Here is a 14,794-nt window from a genome sequence, read left to right as displayed (position 1 = left end):
GCACCAGGGAAAAGTTGACCACAAAACTTCTGTTTAAATTGAAACCAGGCAGGACCACTCTGATTGGTCAAGGCAGTGCCCTGGGGAATGAACCAGGGAATGGCTGTCCCTTAAGCATTTGATTAGTTGAAAGAGGTTTGGAGACAGTCCATCTGTCTGCAAAGGATAGGGCTCGGTGTGTGAATGTACAGACATAGAATATATATGTAGCCAGATGTTTGTGTGTTGGAGTTAGACTGTGTAGAAACTCTGGACGGATAGACTATTATCATCTTCTTCATCTGTAGAATTGATGCAGGTGACACCTGACAGCCTTTCTAAAACATTTTCATACAAATCTAGTGAATCTTCATTTTTAGTGAAAAGAATAGCTTTTGGATTTTTTTTATTCATTTGCGGGATGTTACTGACTAGTGCCTTGGAAGGGAACTTCCAGGTGGTGGTGTTCCCATGCATCTGCTGCCCTGGGGCAGCGAGGCTCTGGGGAAGAGAAAGAAATAGATGGTTACATAGTGAGGAAAACTCAACAAACCCAGAATATTCCCACAAACAACAGCAACAAAAACCCAGCAGACCCAGCACACCGCCACAAACGCCAGCAGCTAGAGTCCCATCAGGCCCAGCACACCCGCAAACACCAGCAGCTAGAGTCCCATCAGACCCAGCACACCCACAAACACCAGCAGCCAGAGTCCCATCAGGCCCAGCACTCCCACAAACACCAGCAGCCAGAGTCCCATCAGGCCCAGCACACCCACACAAGCGCCAGCAGAAAAATACCCACCAGGTCCAGCGCACCACCTCAAACAACAACAGCAAAAACCCCATCAAACCCAGCAGAATCCCATGAACACCAGCAGAAAAAAGTCCACCAGACCCAGCACATCCACATATACACTGGCAGAAAAAGTCCACCAGACCCAGCATTCGCCCACAAACACCAGCAAAATACGATCAGACCCAACATATCCACACATACACCAGCAGAAAAAAGCCCACCAGACCCAGCACTCCCCCAGCAACACCAGGAAAAAACCCACCAGACAAACACACCTCCACAAATCCCAGCAACAAAAACCCATCACTCCCAGTCAACTCCCCCACCCTGGGCCCCAGCACCCAGACTCCCACTCACCTCCTACCACTCGGGTCCCCAGTCACCTCTCGCATAGCAAGGACCAGTCCATTTGCTCTCCAATTCCTACCTCTTTCTTTGTGGGTGACAAGAACAAGAATAGTGAGAGCGACGAGCAGCACAATCCCCAGCACAATATCCATTATCACAGGGAGGTTGGAGCCTAACTGGGGCACTGTTGGAGGGAAACATAGAGCGAGATAGAGTATGTGTGAGAGAAGAGAGAAAAGAAAGGGTAGAGAGAGAGTGAGAGAGAGAGAGAGAGAGAGAGAGAGAGAGAGAGCATTGATAGCATACTGGGGGTACCCAGCATTATACATTGTAGAGACTGCACAAGTGTCAGCACTATAACAGATGCCATCTGTCAACTATCGGACTGAAATTCAATATCCAGTGCCCACATTCACCCTACAGATCGTTTTGCATTGAATGAGAGAGAAGCACAAATAACCTTTATAATTAATAGTGGTCTTGGTACTGTAATATCCCAGTATACAACACGCGCTGGTAGTATATCAAACCAGGATACATCAGGTCCTGGTACCATATCCCAGGATATACTGTGATATCCCTAGGTACATCAGGTCCTGTCGCAGTGTAATATCCCAGAATACACCAAGTCTGTTGTACTGTAATATCCCAGGGTACACCAGGCCTGTTGTACTGTAATATACCAGGATGTCGGGGAGGTGATGGTGTAGTGGTATTGTCACTGGACTAGTAATCCAGAGGCCCAGGGTAATGCTCTGGAGACTCGGGTTTGAATTCCACCACAGCAGGTGGTGGAATTTGAATTCAATAAAAATCGGGAATTATAAATGCAATGATGACCATGAAACCATTGTCGATTGTTGTAAAAACCCATCCGGCTCGCTAATGTCCTTTAGGGAAGGAAATCTGTCATCCTTACCTGGTCTGGCCTACATGTGACTCCAGAAAAATGCCCTCTGAAATGGCCGAGCAAGCCACTCAGTTGGAACAAACCGCTACAAAGGCACAAAAAAGGAATGAAATCAGACGGATGGCCCGGCATTGACCTAGGCACCGGAAATGACAACGGCAATCGCAGCCTTGTCAACCCTGAAAAGTCCTCCTTACTAACATCTGGGGGCTAGTGCCAAAATTGGGAGAGCTGCTTCACAGACTAGTCAAGCAACAGCCTGACATAATCATCCTCACGGAATCACATCTTACAGATAATGTCCCAGACACCACCATCACCATCCCTGAGTATGTCCTGTCCCACTGGCAGGACAGGCCCAGCAGAGGTGGCAGCACAGTGGTGTACAGTCAGGAGGGAGTTTCCCTGGGAGTCCTCAACATCAACTCCCGACCCCATGAAGTCCTATGGCAAACATGGGCAAGGAAACCTCCTGCTGATTACCATGTGCCGCCCTCCCCCAGCTGATGAATCAGTGCTCCTCCATGTTGAACATCACTTGGGGTAAGAACTGAGGGTGGCAAGGGCACAGAATGTTCTCTGGGTGGGGGACTTCAATGTCCATCACCAAGAGTGGCTCGGTAGCACCACTACTGACTGAGTTGCCCGAGTCCTAAATGACATAGCTGCTAGACTGGGTCTGCGGCAGGTGGTGAGGGAACAAACAAGAGGGAAAAACATACTTGACCTCATCCTCACCAACCTGCCTGACACAGATACATCTGCCCATGACTATCAGTAGGAGTGACCACCGCACAGTCATTGTGAAAACGAAGTCCTGCTTTCAAACTGAGGATACCCTCCATCGTGTTGTGTGGCACTACCACCATGCTAAATGGGATAGATTTCAAACAGTTCTAGCAACTCAAGACTGTACATCCATGAGGCACTGTGGGAGCAGCAGCAGCAGAATTGTACTCAACCACAATCTGTAACCTCATGGCCGAGCATATCCCCCACTCTACCATTACCATTAAGCCAGGGGATCAACCCTGGTTCAATGAAGAGTGCAGGAGGGCATGCCAGGAGCAGCAACAGGCATATGTAAAAATAAGGTATCCACCTGGTGAAGCTATAACACAGGGCTACTTGCATGCCAAACAGCATAAGCAGCAAGTGATAGGCAGAGATAAGCAATCCCACAACCAATGGATCAGATCTAAGCTCTACAGTCCTGCCACATCCAGTCCTGAATGGTGGTGGACAATTAAACAACTCACTGGAGGAGGTGGCTCCACAAATATCCCCATCCTCAATGATGGAGGAGCCCAGCCCAGCAGTGCAAAAGATAAGGCTGAAGTATTTGCAACAATCTTTAGCCAGAAGTGCCGAGTGGATGATCCATCTCGACCTCCTCCAGAGGTCCCCAGCACCACAGATGTTAGTCTTCAGCTAATCTGATTCACTCCACATGATATCAAGAAACGGCTGAAGGCAGTGGATATTGCAAAGGCTATGGGCCCTGACAATATTCCAGCAATAGTACAGAAGATTCGTGCTGCAGAACTTGCCGCGCCCATAGCCAAGCTGTTCCAGTATAGCTACAACACTGGCATCTACCCGGCTATGTGGAAAATATGTTCTGTACATAAAAAGTAGGGCAAATCCAACCCGACCAATTACCGCCCCATCAGTCTACTCTCGACCACCATCAAAGTAATGGAAGGGGTCATCAACAGTGCTATCAAGCGGCACTTGCTTAGCAATAACCTGCTCACTGATGCTCAGTTTGGGTTCTGCCAGGGTCACTCAGCTCCTGACGTCGTTAGCCTTGTTTCAAAAATGGACAAAAGAGTTGAACTGCTGAGGTGAGGTGAGAGTGACTGCCCTTGACATCAAGGCAGCATTTGACCGAGTATGGCATCAAGGAGCCCTAGAAAAACTGCACTCAATGGGAATCAGGGGAAAAACTCTCCGCTGGTTGGAGTCATACCTAGCACAAAGGAAGATGGTTGTCGTTGTTGGAGGTCAGTGATCTCAGCTCCAGGACATCACTGCAGGAGTTCCTCAGGGTGGTGTCCATCCTCAGCTGCTTCATCAATGAAATCCATCATAAGGTCAGAAGTGGGGATGTTTGCTGACAATTGTACAATGTTCAGCACCATTCGCGATGATTCAGATACTGAAGCAGTCCATGTCCAAATGCAGCAAGGCTTGGAAAATATCCAGGCTTGGGCTGACGAGTGGCAAGTAATATTCGTGCTGCACAAGTGTCAGGCAATGACCATCTCCAACAAGAGAAAATCCAACCATCGCCCCTTGACATTCAATGACATTACCATCGCTGAATACCCCAATATCAACATCCTGGGGGTTAAATTGACTAGAAACTGTACTGGACTAGCCATATAAATACTGTGGCTATAAGAGCAGGTCAGAGGCTAGGAATCCTGTGGCGGGTAATTCACCTCCTGACTCCCCAAAGCCTGTCCACCATCTACAGGACACAAGTCAGGAGTGTGGTGGAATACTCCCCACTTGCCTGGATGAGTGTAGCTCTTACAACACTGAAGAAGCTTGACACCGTCCAGGACAAAGCAGCCCACTTGACTGGCATCACATCCACAAACATTCACTCCCTCCACCACCGATGCACAGTAGCAGCTGTGTGTACCATCTACATGATGCACTGCAGGAATTCACCAGGGTTCCTTAGACAGTACCTTCCAAACCCACAATCACTCCCACCTAGAAGGACAAGGGTAGCAAATAGATGGGAACAGCACTACCTGGAAGTTCTCCTCCAAGTCACTCACCATCCTGACTTGGAAATATATCGCCGTTCCTTCACTGTCGCTGGGTTAAAACCCTGGAACTCCCTTCCTAACAGCACTGTGGGTGTACCTACACCACATGGACTGCAATGGTTCAAGAAGGCAGCTCACCACCACCTTCTCAAGGGCAAGTATGGATGGGCAATAAATGCTAGGCCAGCTAGCGATGCCCATATCCTGTGAATGAATAAAATAATAAATACACCAGGCCCTGTCGTACTGTAATATTCCAGGATACACCAGGCCCTGTCATACTGTATTGCCCCATGTTTGGACCATGACTGTAATGAGGCTAGGAGCTGAGTGGCCCAGGAGGAAATTAAACTGAGCATCAGTCAACAGGTTATTTCTGAGTAAGTGCCACTTAATAGCACTGTCAGTAACACCTTCTATCACTTTGCTGATGATCAACAGTAGACTAATTGGGCAGCAATTGGTTGGAGTGGATTTGTCCTGCTTTTTGTGGACAGGAAATACCTGGGTAATTTTCCACATTTTTGGCTAGGTGCCAGTGTTGTAGCTATACTGGAACAGCTTGGCTAGGGGCACAGTTAGTTCTGGTGCACAAGTCTTCAGTATTAGTGTCAGAAAGTTGTCAGGGCCCATAGCCTTTACAGCATTCAGTGCCTTGAACTGGAAGAGTGGGCACAAGGAAGGCCTGGAGGCAGCCAGCAGCACTTAGAAGAAAGGATGAAAGGAGGACCTGGAGGCTGTCAGAAGCATCTAGAAGAGCAGGCTAAAGGAGAACCTGGGGGCAGTCGGCAGTACCTAGAAAGAAGCTTGACACCATCCAGGACAAAGGAGTCCGCTTGATTGGCACCACATCTGCAAACATTCACTCCCTCCACCACCAATGCACAGTAGCAGTAGTGTATACCATCTACAAGATGCACTGCGGGAATTCACTGCGGCTCCTTAGACAGCACCTTCCAAACACACGACCACTACCACCTAGAAGGACCAGGGCAGCAGATAGGTGGGAACAGCACCACCTGGAAGTTTCCCTCCAAGCCACTCACCATCCTGACTTGGAAATATATTCTAAGAGAAATCAAAGTCTGACATCACAGGAAAACAGAAAAGTGGTTGGTTTGTGAATATTTTGCTCACTTATCTTCAAAACCCATGTAATTGATTGGTAATTGTAAGGTTTTATACTTTTAGTAAGGTTTACTAGCGGTAGTAAAGGTTATTGCGAGTAGCAGTGTTTATTAATCATAACTTATCAGCATCCTCTTCTCATGCAGCATAAATTGTTGTTCCATTTGATTTGGTATTCTTGCAAATCTGTCCTGATGAGTTCCAGATGAAAAGCTTCGACAGCTTGTCTCTTTTTTCAGCAATACTCAAGTTCTGTATTACCAAGTGACTAATATAAATTATTTAAGAAAAATAAATTAACACCTAAATTAGTTTGAAGGGCAGGTGATGTATTGTGACTGAACAGAGATTTTGAATCTGTCTTCACTGCATAGGATACAAATAACATCCCAGAAATAAGTGTGCATCAAGTAGTGAAAGGGAGGAACTTAAAACAATTACAATCACCAGGGAAGGAGTACTGAGAAAATTATTAGAATTAAAAGCTAACAAGCCTCCAGGTCCTGATGGACTTCATCTTAGGATCTTAAAAGAAGTAACTGCTTAGATAATAGATCCATTGGTTTTAATTTTCCAAAATTCCCTAGACTCTGGAAATGTCCCATCAGTTTAGAAAATAGCAAAGGTAACACCTCTCTTCAAGAAAAGAGGGAGACTGAAAGCAGGAAACTACAGGACAGTTAGCTTTATAGGGAAAATGCTTGAATCTATTATCAAAAAGGTCATAGTGAAGCACTTAGAAAATATCAATGTGATCAGGCAGAGTCAACATGGTTTGGTGAAAGCGAAATCGTATTTGACTAATTTAATAAAGTTCTTTGAGGAAGTAACAAACAACTTGGATAAAGGGGAACCTGTAGATGTGGTGTGCTTACATTTCTAAAAGGCATTTGAAAGGTGCTACATCAAAGCTTACTACACAAAATAAGAGCTCATGGTATAGGGGGTAACATATTAGCATGGATAGAGGATTGGTTAGCTAACAGAAAAAAGAAAGTAGGCATAAATGGGTCATTTTCGGGTTGGCAGGATGTAACAAGTGGCATGCCACAGGGGTCGTTGCCGGGGCCTCAAGTATTTGCAATCTATATCAATTACTTGGACGATGGTACTGATTTCATAGTTGCTAAATTTGCTGATTACATAAAGATGGATAGGTATGTAAATTTTGAAGAGGACATATGGAGTCTGCAAAGGGATATAGACAGGTTAAGTGAGTTGGCAAAAAATTGGCAGAAGGGGTACCATGTGGAAAAATGTGAACTTGTCCACTTTGACAGGAAGTATAAAAAAGCAACATTTTATTTAAATGGAGAGAGATCACAGAACTCTGAAGTACAGAGGGATCTGGGTGTCCTGGTACACGAATCACAAAAGGTTAGTTTGCAGGTACAGCAAGTGATTCAGAAGGCAATGGAATGTTGTCATTTATTGCAAGGGGAATGGAACATAAAAGTAGGGATGTTTTGCTACAGTTGTATAAGGTATTGGTGAGACCACATCTAGAGTATTGTGTACAGGTTTGGTCTCCTTACGTAAGAAAGGACATAGCTGCATTGGAAGCAGCTTAAAGAAGGCTCACTCAACTCATTCCTGGGATGAGGGTATTATCCTATGAGGAAAGGTTAGACAGTTTAGCCCTGTATGCATTGGAATTTAGAAGCCTGAGAGGTGATCTTATTGAAATGTAAAAGGTCCTGAGTGAACTTGACAGGGTGGATGCTGAGAGGATGTCTTCTCCTGTGGTAGAGGCTAGACTAGGGGACACAGTTTCAAAATAAGGGTCTCCTATTTAAGAGGTGGATGAGGAGATTTTTTTTCCCCCAGAGGATCGTCAGTCTGTGGAAGTCTCTTCACCAGACAGCGGTAGAGATAGGGTCACTGAATATTTTTAAGGCAGAGTTAGGTAGATTCTTGAGTGGCCTGGGAGTCAAAGGGTATAGGGAATAGGAAGGAAAGTGGAGCTAAGGCCACAATCAGATCAGCCATGATCTTATTGAATGGCAGAGCAGGCTCGAGGGGCCAAATGGCCTACTCCTGCTCCGAATTTGTATGTTTGCATGTTGCTTGATATGACATGGAGTGAATTGAATTAGCTGAAGGTGGGCACATGTGATGCTGAGGACTTCTGGAGGAGGCCAAGATGGATCATCCGCTCGACACTTCTGGTGCAAGATGATTGCAAATGCTTGAGCCTTATTTTTTGCACTGACGTGCTGGGCTCCCCCATCATTGAAGGCTGGGGTTTTTGTGGATCCTCCTTCTCCAGTGAGTTGTTTAATTGTCCACCATCATTCATGACTGGGTGTGGAAGGACTGCAGAGTTTAGGTCTGGTCCATTGGTTGTGGGATCAATTGGTTCTATTGCATGCTGCTTCCACTTTTCAGCATGCAAGTAATCCAATATTGTACTCATTTTTAGGTATGCCTGTTGCTGTTGCTGGTATGTGTTCCTGCACTCTTCATTGAATGTGGGTTAATCCCTTGACTTGATGGTAATGGTTGATTAAAGGATATGCCGGGCAATGTGGTCACAGATTGTAGTTGAATACAATTCTGCTACTGCTGCTGATGGCCCACAGTGTCTCATGGATGCCCAGTTTTGAGTTGCTAGATCTGTTCTGAATCCATCAAATTTAGCACGGTGGTAGTGCCACACAATACAATGGAGGGCGCCCTCAATGAAGGCGAGTCGAATTGTAATACCCCAGGATACACATGGTCCTGTCATACTGTAAAATCCCAGGATGCACCAAGAACCCCAGAATACAATAGGAGCAGGAGTAGACCATGTGACCCATTGTGCCTGCTCTGCCATTCAATACCTTGGGCTTCAACTCCACTTTCCCACCTGCTCCCCACATCCCTTGATTCCCTGGGAGACCAAAACTCTCTCTTTCCCAGCCTTAAATGTATTCAGCGATGAAGCATCCACAATCCTCTGGGGTAGAGAATTCGAAAGATTCACAACCCTTTGAGTGAAGTAATTTCTCCTTATCCCAGTCCTAAATGATCAGCTCCTTACCCCCATGTTTTGGATTTCCAAGCCAGCAGAAACAATCTCTCAGTGTCTTCCAGGCCCTTTCAGAATATTATCTGTTTCAATGAGATCGCCTCTCATTCTTCTAAGTCCAGAGAATATAAACCCAATTTACTCAGCTTCTCATCTTAGGACAACCCCCTCACCCCAGGGACCAATTTAGAGAACCTTCGCTGTACCCCCTCCAATGCAAGTATATCCTTGGTAAATACGGAGGCCAAAACTGCACACACTATTCCAGATGCGGTCTCACTAAAACCCTGTACAATTATAGTAAAACTTCTTTATTCTTGTCATCCAATCCCCTTGTAATAAAGACCAACATGCCATTTACCTTCCTATTTCCTTGCTGTAACTGCATGCTGACTTTTTGTGTTCCTTGTACAAGCAGACACAAGTCCCTTTGCTCATCAACCTTTACAAGTTTCACACCTTTTAAACAATATTGTGCTTTTCTATTTTTACAAAGTAAATAACTTCACACTTTCCCATATTAAACTCCATCTGCCATCTTGTTGCCCACTCATTTAACTGCCTCTCTGTGTCCTCCCCACAGCTTACCTTTCCACATAGCTTTCTATCATCAGCAAAATTAGATACATTATTCTTCATCTAAGTCATTAACATAGATTGTAAATGGTTGAACGCACAGGACTGACTCTTGCAGCATGACCAGTGGCAGCGTTCCTTGGAATTGAGGATGACGTCCGTCAGGCTAGGTGGGACGTTAGAGGACGGAGGAGTACAATTATGGATCCATATGATCTTCCACAGTGGGGGCACGTTGTTGCGCCGGGGAGTGGAAATCACAGCCTCAGCTTTGGCTTCCTTCTCCTTCCTCTGCCGGCACCAATCTGCCTCGCTGTCACGTCACTGAGCTTCCAAGCGGCTTGTGACTTGATGGACCAGGTGATGCCTTGGCGAGCGATCTGCAGCATTCTCCTCCCAGTCAGTTGTGTTAATGCCTCTCTGCTTTCGGGTGACCTTGAATGTTTTTTTATACCTTTTTCTTTGGCTGCCCTTTGAGCGTTGGCCAACGGAGAGCTGTGAGAAGAGAATCTGCCAAGTGAGGCAGTTTTCAGGCATCCGGACGCAATGGTCCGTCCATCGGATTTGGTTCCGCAGGTGCAGAGCTTCAATGCTGGTAGCTTCAGCTTCACAGAGGACGCTCATGGCAGGCCAGTGGCCCTCCCAGATCCCAGAATTCTTCGCAAGCACCGCTGATGGAGGCTGTCAAAGGTCTTAATTTGGCATCAGCAGACAATCCATGTTTCACTGTAGTAGAGGAGAGTGGTCAACACAACGGCCTTATAAACCAGAAATTTTGTTGACTTCCAAAGGTCCCTGTTGTCAAAGACGTGTTGGCGCAGCTTGAAGAAGGCAGCACTGGCACAGCTGACTCGATGTTGGACTTCCTCATTGATTGTAGGCCCCTGGGAGAGGTGGCTGCTAAGATAAGGGAAGTGCTGCACATACTACAGAGCCAACCGATATACGTAGATGGTGCAGGGCACTCAACTGGCCCGGGGAAGTTCGGTTAAAGATTTTCATCTTGGCGATGTTTAAGGACAAGCCAAGCCTCTTGTACGAGGTGTTGAAGAGGTCAAGCGTCCTTTGCATGCCATGTACAGAGTGAGCCATCACACAGCAGTCAACCGCAAACTGATGGTCACGGATGTCCATGGGGGTGAGTTCTGTTTTTTCCCAGAAGCGACCAAGGTTGAAGAGCTTCCCATCCAGACAATACTGAAAGCTGACACCAGGCAGTAGGTCATCTCAGATGAGGTGGACGATGACGGTCAGGTAAATGGTGAACAAGGTGGGGGCGATCACACAATCCTTGTTTGACCCGGGTCAAACACTGATCCTGTCGTATTGTAATATCCCATGATACACTGGGCCCTGTTGCACTGTAATCTGCCAGGATGCACCAGACCCTGTCATACTGTAACGCCCCAGGATACACCATCTCGATTCCTGTTGTCTATAATTGGTGTGAGCTTTAACACGTTGAAAGTGAATATGTATTTCCCTCTCTCTATCCTGGTCCTCAGTCTGTCCTGGGCTGGCAGCTCAGCACTGACCCTCCCTCCTGTGATCCTGGAGTGAGGCTGGGTCCTCTCTAACAGTGAGAAACAGTTTTACCGTAAATCACCACCAGCGTCTCTTTCAGCTCACTGTGTTCCACCCAACAGGAATACTCAGCCTGCTCCTCTGGATCAAATTCTGTCCATTTCCGGATTTTGAAGGTCCTGTTGTGCTTGGGTAAGATCCCAGTGGACAGGGTCTCATGGATCACCACACCAACTCACCAAAGATTCACCTCGATGACTTGAGGGTAAAATCCAGTGACGACACAGGGCAGCCAGTTAGAATCACCCAGACGGGTAAAGAACACGACGGGGGCAACTGAGAGAGAAAGAAAGAGGAATCGGTACAGGAACCTCGAGATATAGAGTCACTCACCTAACCCCCACTCTGCAAAGCTCCTGCTAACCAACACTCAGCCCCAGATTGCAGATGCTCTCCCCAAATCACCGACTCTCAGTCCCCCCTCACTCATTGGATCTCAGTACCCCCCTCACTCACCGACTCTCAGTCCCCCCCTCACTCACCGACTCTCAGTCACCCCCCCCCTCACTCACCAATTCTCAGTCCCCCCTCACTCACCGACTCTCAGTCCCCCGCTCACTCACCGACTCTCAGTCCCCCCCTCACTCACCAACTCTCAATCCCCCCTCACTCACCGACTCTCAGTCCCCCCCTCACTCACCGACTCTCAGTCCCCCCCTCACTCACCGACTCTCAGTCCTCCCCCTCACTCACCGACTCTCAGTCTCCCCCCATCATCATTCACCGACTCTCAGTCCCCCCCTCACTCACCGACTCCCAGTCCCCCCCTCACTCACCGACTCTCAGTACCCCCACCTCACTCACCGACTCTCAGCCCCCCCCCTCACTCACCGACTCTCAGTCCCCCCCCCTCACTCACCGACTCTCAGTCCCTCCCTCACTCACCGACTCTCAGTACCCCCCTCACTCACCGACTCTCAGTCCCCCCTCACTCACCAACTCTCAGTCCCCCCCCTCACTCACCGACTCTCAGTCCCCCCCTCACTCACCGACTCTCAGTCCCCCCTCACTCACCGACTCTCAGTCCCCCCCTCACTCACCGACTCTCAGTCCCCCCTCACTCACCGACTCTCAGTCCCCCCCTCACTTACCGACTCTCAGTCCTCCCCTCACTCACCGGCTCTCAGTCCTCCCTCACTCACCGACTCTCAGTCCCCCCCTCACTCACCGACTCTCAGTCCTCCCTCACTCACCGACTCTGAGTCCCCCCTCACTCACCGATTCTCAGTTCCCCCCTCACTCCCTTCCTCTCAGTTCGCATCCCTTACTGGTATTTCATTCATGTACTACAGACAGAACCTCAACCAATCGACACATGTCTTCTCCAGATAATCTTTGAATCATTCTTTGTCAGCTTTGTTCTGGTTCAATACGTTTTGGGTACCTTGTGCCCATGGTACCTGAGCTATCCACACCAGGTTGTCCTTGTCGAAGATGAGCATGAATCTGGAATCCCAGCCCACTCGGAGGAATCCACTCGGACTCCTGTCATCCTGTAGCTCACAGCAGGCCATTGCCTGCATTGTGTGCACCCCTGTCAATCAAACACACAAACAGCCAATCAAATGCATTCCTGAGACACAGCCCACCATCCCATCATCACCTGACTTCCCTGTGTCCTCCAGTATCAACATCTTGGGGATGATGGGATGATGACCGGTCACCATTGACCAGAAACTGAGCTGGATTAGCCATATAAATGCTGTAGCTACAGGTCAGAGGCTAGGAATCCTGTGGTGAGTAACACACCTCCTGACTCCCCATAAAATGGATAGGAACATGCACAGTTTGCAGGGCCCTTCAAGTCTGTTTCTCCTTTCAATTGGTCATGCCTGATCTTCTACCTCAACTCCACCTTCCCTAAAATCCTTTAGTACCCAAAAATCTCTCGACCTCTGTATTTGATATACTCAATGACTGATCACCCACAGTCCTCTGGGGATTGATGAGTATTCCCAGATAGACAAACACCCGGGGACACAGAGCTCCACCACAGGAACACAGAGCTCCAAGCACCCTGGGAAACAGAGCTGCACCACAGGGACACAGAGCTCCAAGCACCCTGGGAAACAGAGTTGTACCACAGGGACACAGAGCTCCACCACAGGGACACAGAGCTCCAAGCACCCTGGGGAACAGAGCTGCACCACAGGGACACAGAGCTCCACCACAGGAACACAGAGCTCCAAGCACCCTGAGACACAGAGCTCCAAACACAGAACTCCACCCCTGGGATATAAGCTCCAACCCTGGGACACAGAGCTCCATCACAGGGACACAGTACTCCTAACAGCCAGGGACACAGACCTCCACCACAGGGACACAGAGCTCCACCATAGGGACACAGAACTCCTAACACCCAGGGATACAGACCTCCATCACAGAGCTCCACCACAGGGACACAGAGTTCCAAAACCCCAGGACACAGAGCTCCACCACAGGGACACAGAGCTCCACCCACCGCAACTCAGAGTTCCGTCACATGGATGCTAAGCTGCACCATAAGCCCCCACCCCCAGCACTGCCCGAGACACAGAGCTATACTCAGCTCAGGACAAAGAGCTCCAAACACTCCTAACAGAGCTCCAACCCAGGAGCACAGAACTCCAATCTCTAGAATACAGAGCTCCATCACAGGGGCCACAAGTGCTCTAGCCCCGGAACACACAGTTCCACCCCAGCACAACCCCCCTACCCTGGCTCACAGAGCTCCACCATCACACAGCTCGGTAGGAAAGGGGGGATTGTGTACTTACAGGACACACACTTTCTCCATCCTGAGTAATTCAGCTCCATCCTTCAGGGCACAGAGCTCTAAGTGCCCCAGAAAGAGACATCCACCCCAGAGACATGAAGCTCCACCATGTTGTAAGGTGTTGGATGTAGTTATTAGGTCTTCTTAAGGTATTCATAGTCCTGGTGGTTCAACAGAATTTATGAATGACTAGAAACTGTATACATAGGTCCAGTAAAGATCCAAGCTAGGAGCCGTCTCCAAGCTTGCTTCTACACACGGTTCTGTCCAACACTACACTGACCCCTAGGTGAGGATCATGTGCTCTCTTACATCACGATGTAAGCGGTACTGTAATCAGTCCCACATTACCCTTTATGACCTTATATTACACCTCCCCCCAAGCCTTTATCCAACATATTTACAAGTTATCCCATGTATTTACCTCATTACTACTACCCCATCTCTCCCCTCCACGCCCCCTCCCCCCACCCTCCCCAACTGCCCTCAAGTCTCTGAGTTCATGGGTCCAGGCGGTCTGGAGGCTTTATAACCCTTCCATATCTTGTCTCTTGTGCTCACTACTGTTGGAGGGATGGTAGGCTCTGTTACTTCAGGTAAAATTTGTTCAAGCGGAGTTTGTTCTGGCATCTGGGTATCTTTTCATTTTCTTTATCCGTTCCTTAGCATCAAATCGCTCTTTGTTGATTCCCCATTTTTTACTTATGGATGGTCATTGTTTTATCCCATTCTTTAATGGGGAGAACAAACTCTCAGCTCGTCTATACAGTGTGTTTTCTTTTTCTTCCTTCATTCAGCTCACTGTGATGCACGTTGAGATCAACGTTTCAAAAATGGAACCTTCATTCCCACTTATTTCATGATTGTACCCAAATCTTTGATTACTCTCTTATTTTCCAGTTGTTTTTCGAGCTTA

At 47.9% G+C, this 14,794-nt stretch overlaps 1 pseudogene; it reads right to left on the bottom strand.

Annotated features, from left to right (window-relative positions):
- Positions 1–231: 231 nt before the first annotated feature.
- On the bottom strand, positions 232–12,732 carry LOC144695148 (major histocompatibility complex class I-related gene protein-like; annotated as a pseudogene).
- Positions 12,733–14,794: the final 2,062 nt, after the last annotated feature.

The sequence above is a fragment of the Cetorhinus maximus genome, chromosome 21 (assembly GCF_964194155.1).
Source record: "Cetorhinus maximus chromosome 21, sCetMax3.hap1.1, whole genome shotgun sequence".
Taxonomy (NCBI): Eukaryota; Metazoa; Chordata; class Chondrichthyes; order Lamniformes; family Cetorhinidae; genus Cetorhinus; species Cetorhinus maximus.
The sequence above is the reverse complement of the archived record's forward strand: the minus strand, read 5'-3'. Positions and strand labels throughout refer to the sequence as shown.